Genomic DNA, 5,000 nt, shown 5'->3' on the forward strand with positions numbered 1-5,000 from the left:
TAAACGCTCAAGATATTTCTTGGTAGGGAGACTTGTGTTTAAACTATTATTAAACTGACCGTGAGAAGGGAATAATATCACATGAATAGTACGGAAGCTCTTGTAAGAGAACTTTGTTTACCTTAGTTGGTTGTATTGCTACTTGACTTATGTTTCCTTAACTTGATGACTGCTCACGGGACGTAAGATTATCTAAATCCCTTGAAGTCTTGATTGCGATGGGTCGAGATCCCTCGCTTTTCCTCAGCCATACAATCGCATTTTTGGCCCAGCAAAATGCATAATTACACCTCTCTTTAAATTTCTTTGCATCTGCAAGCAAGCTTTGAAGACGCGGCGTCAAATGGTCGAAGATACCAACTTAATCCAGAGAGACATCTTCTTGTAGACCGATACTCGTTGGGTTTACATTTCTAATTTCCCTACGACGTGCCATAACTTGCTCGCGAATAAGCCTTCGCGTAAATTTGCAAATTATAGATTTGGGTCGTCGTTCGGTAGCATGGCGTGGCGTAATCCTGTGGGCTATGTCGACGGTTTGACATCCACTCCAATTGCATTGAAGATTTTTTAGCAAAGCTGCGAGGTCTTGAAGGCATTTTCGAGTGGTTCCAACTCGGGGACGCCAACAAGTTTGATATTGTAGGAATAGCTATACTCTTGGATCTGATCAATGGCCATCGAAACGTTTGATACTTCGGTTGATAACTGCTTCAGTGATTTTGCAAGAGTGGCTATTTTGTCCAAGGCTCGGTCTCTAAACTCATTAAGATCATCATATTCTTTGCTTAGGAAGTCCAAGGACTTCAGTGCGTCTGGATCAGATGCGCTTGCAACATGGCCGCCAGCATAATTCCCCTTCAGGTTCTCTTGAATTTTCTTAAGTTCGGCAAAAACTTCTTCCACTTTTTCCTTTAGCTTGTCATTCTCAGCTTTTAGTGACTGCACAGTATCCTTAACCATTTGAAACTTATAAAACTTTGTAGCTATAAAAACATAATCACACTATCCTGGAGCTCTCAAAATTGCATCCGCACGCTGCGCTACACAAGCATACACTCACTGTTGTTCATTGAGAAAATCTCGTACCCGTAGTCGTTCTCGTCCTAGAATCTAAAGCTCTCTCATAACGAGTCGGACGCGGTGTTGCTATCGCTAGCCCAGGCAGATAATGAATGATGTGCTATTCGAACGGGTGTATTTCAAGGCTCCTTGTTAAATCTATAAATCGGACCCTTTCTTTTTCGTAATCGATCTTAATTTTACCCTCAACGGTTTCTTGTGAAGTACCCACGCTCATTTTGAAAGTAAAACTGACAAAAGATAGCGTTTGTGATGCTTAAGAAACTTCCATGCGATGTGATTTTATCATTAATAAACTGTCGGTTGGGCGATCTTTCAAAACTACTAAGACGTCGATACAAGGTGATTTGTTCTGTTAAACCACAGCATAAACTATGGTTAAACTAAGCCAGAAAGTACGAAGAAGAAATTGCCATCAGTGTTTCGGTAGATATCAACTATGCACAGATGGAAAATTATGCATGAAGCATTTTGGCCTACGGCTCTATTATTCCCGTCATGTCAATTAGGTGGCATAATGTTGTTCACCGAACAACCAAAACTGCATCACTGAAGTTCATCCTGTATTTAGCATGCTAAGATACAATTCTGAAACATACTCGTGACAATTACGAGAAGACGTGTAAGGCAATTGCTTGCGTGATATTGCGGATATTTCTTTGTTGAAGACAGTCTCTTTACATTATCGACACAAAGGAAGTGTACTATTATAGTAAGTTCTATGCGTTCTCTTGCCCCTGTTTTCTTCTAATTTTATTTTATCTTCATCTCTGTTAACTTTGTTTTCTTAACGTCTGCCTTGTCATGGTTGAGGTGTGGCAACACAAAGGCATCGAAATGGAAATGGCAAAAATCGCTTCGAAGCTTTTCTTTCGTTTTCACGCTTGCCATGTGAACACATGTTTACCATAGCCTGAGACAGGTAAAGTTTCCTCTTACCTTTCTTGTAATTCTACCTCATAATATCTGGCTAAAGGTCTTTCTAAGAGCTAACCTCATCACATCTTGTTCTCGCTCGTTATGTATCCTTATGTTACGAAACAAAGTGTCACTGATCATGCGTGATGAGAAGTCGATAATGGCCGATGACGCAGTTTGTGTCTTTTTTTGTCATGGCTGTTTTTGACCATAACAACGTTCTTATTCAAGATCCAGAAACATGACTGAAATGCTAAAATACGTGAATTTTAAAGACCAGTGTTGTTTTAGCTGACCAGAAAAAAAACGCCACTTACACAGGGAAAACGGATAGACAAGACTGTCACAGTCGTAATGATACACCGGCTACATTTTCAAAATATTCATCTCTTGTCTTGCATTTAATCCATTGACTCCTAAAATGGCCCGAATTGAGGAGTAAAATCGTTTGGCGTTAGACAGAGTAAAATCTATAAAGTGTCACTCCTAAGAGCCAATGAAATAAATTGGCCCAATTTTCATGCCTTGATCTTGAGGCCACAGTAAAAATGTTTTACGCGCTTTGATGAGTGCAACCATCTTGAGTGCCTCTTCATTCGTTCCTAGACCTAACACTTGTGTCTTAAAACGTAAATCTACTGACACAAAAAGCGAGGTCAGTCACCGATTTCTTTTTCTTTTGCTTGAGGGTAATTTATTGTCGTGTATATACTGGCTCTAAAAATATGTTGGTTATAAATTATATAAAGGATACAACTTGGCGCATTACTCAGATAAAGGCCAGGAAAATAGAAAACAAAAATTGCAGAGAGAGAAAAAGATACCCTTTCTATTGATATATTGTTTATGGTTGGGTTGACAGACCAAGGAGTCGATCAGGATGCATAGTTCCTTAACGCAATGTCCTTAAATTTGTTCAAGTTTAGCGGAATCTTTGAAATGTAAATATCAATGTTTTTGAATACATTCAACAGCGGGAGCCAATATAGAATAAGAACTTACCAAGTTTTTTGTTCAATGGCATGCAAATACTCTGTAGTTGTGCTGACTGTGAACTGAAGACCACATTTACGTTATCACACCCACACTGTAGGCTGGTACCATAAATTTTCATAACATATCAGTTCTCAAAGAGGATACACTGAAGTGCCGGACGATAAAGGTTGTTTCGCTTCAAGAGTTTTACAAATATTTGACCGTGGTGATCCACTATATGTCAACTTTACTACAGATGTCTACTGGCAATGAAAACACAAAAATGTCTTACAGAGTCCCTTCATGTCACAAAGAAGCGTTATCTAGTGGGAATTCTTGTTCAGGGTCATCTTGTCGTGGCATGTCATGACCGCATCAAGATGACTAGTAACTGCGGAGTCATTGCTAATCAACGGCATTGCATTTTCATCTAGATCGTTGCGATCTCCGGGTTCCGAGCAAACTTTTCACCTCTATGAGCTGATTCACTGTCCTGGGGGAGGACACCAATGCCATTGGAAGGAGGTCAGAGCTAATGTTCCCCCTGGTTTTCTAGTAGTGGCCAATATAGACCGTCGATAACAGGGATGGAAGATAATTGTTGAAAGTTATGTTGTGCACCGACGCCCAGAGATGAAACAATGCAGATCTCAACGAATGAAATGATATACGAAATGAATCATATATTGAACTGCGGATATGAAATCAAGTGAAGCTATGATCCTGGCAGTTATGAACGTAATTTTAGCACTTGCGTAGAGAAGCATGAAAAATGCAGATCTTCAACGTTGACATATCTCAAAGTTGAATAAACTAGCTGCTGTATACAATGTCAACTTATCCCTGAAAGTTCTGTAGTGGGCCATGCATATTAGGTACTCCTCCGGTGCAGAAAACACTGATAACGTCTCTAAGTCGGGAAATTCATTTTTTTCTGTCTAGATTTCTATGACCTCGTAGCGCATAGTTTCCAGGGGATCGGCAAATTCCAAGTTTACTCAGATGCGGACAGAAAGCTGCAGACTTGCAATTACCGTCTCCCGGGGGATCGTACACCACAGTAGTAGTTGGTTCAGTGTCTGCTGACAACTGACATAAGTGACAGAGTAGCTTTTCTTTTTTTTACTGGGTTGCCGTATGGCAATCCCAGTCGGAAAATGGGTAGATTTCCGTTTTCTTTTTTTTAGTTTTTTTTTCCGTGTCGGTAAAAGTCTTGCCTGTCACTCCCCTGGTAAGTGGTGTCTTTGTGCATAGAGCCTTCTGAGCGTATTTTCTTAGGATCGAGAGGGTAGTGGAACTGCGTAGATTTCTCTGGTGGACACAGTAGAATCATTAACCTATTGTAGCCTGCAATGGCGTCGAAAGTCATCTAACGCGAATGCCGTTTTACTGGATCCTTAAACAAAATATACCCTTATGGAGCTCAATAATGGAAAGTCAGTTGGATAAACTAGGCAGGCGGTGAAAACCAACACCTGGAATCTCAAAAGCGACGAGTAATGGCCTTCGATAACAATCTGTCGCCCGTCGAGCAGAAATCAAAGTGAGCTGCATTTCTAAAATAGTTACCAAGTCTGCTGTTATGTAGAACACTGAAACCAAATGGAAAATTCTCTGGTAACTTATGGGTTCAACAAAGACAGAGAACGAATCGAAAACCATAAGTGGATCTGTGATCAACTCTGCACAGTCTTCAGGTAAAAAAAATTGGAAATGTGACAGCCAAGAATTATTTGAAAGAAAGCTTGTCGTCTATTTTGTGCTTCATTATTCAAGGAAAAGGTTCCTCATGGAAACGGTTTGATCCTGAAATTTTAGTTTGTTGTAATATTGCGCATATTTGACACGATTGAGTTTTTTCTCTTCACGCACGTAATGAAATAGGAAGGGGTTTTTGCCTCTAATAGGAAATATGTTGTTTGTTTCAAAAAATTGTTCGCTGGAAAAGGTGGCCTTTATGAATTCATCATATTTGATGATATGTGTGCTGGATAGTTTTTATGGTAATAGTAAAGCATTTTCTT

At 39.8% G+C, this 5,000-nt stretch overlaps 1 protein-coding gene and 1 long non-coding RNA gene across 3 annotated transcripts in view; one reads left to right on the top strand and one right to left on the bottom strand.

Annotated features, from left to right (window-relative positions):
- The window catches only part of LOC138023124 (carbohydrate sulfotransferase 10-like), a 15,393-nt gene extending 13,256 nt beyond the window's left edge, over window positions 1-2,137 (bottom strand). Inside the window, exon 1 of one of the 2 annotated variants that reach the window (XM_068870155.1) lies at window positions 2,023-2,137. The gene's annotated coding sequence lies outside the window, so the exon portion shown is untranslated. The remainder of the gene's footprint in view (window positions 1-2,022) is intronic. The other variant, XM_068870159.1, reaches the window with a different exon arrangement.
- Window positions 1-5,000, top strand: part of LOC138023149 (uncharacterized) — a 9,044-nt gene that overhangs the window by 1,929 nt on the left and 2,115 nt on the right. The window lies entirely within an intron of this gene.

The sequence above is a fragment of the Montipora capricornis genome, chromosome 2, assembly GCF_036669925.1.
Source record: "Montipora capricornis isolate CH-2021 chromosome 2, ASM3666992v2, whole genome shotgun sequence".
Taxonomy (NCBI): Eukaryota; Metazoa; Cnidaria; class Anthozoa; order Scleractinia; family Acroporidae; genus Montipora; species Montipora capricornis.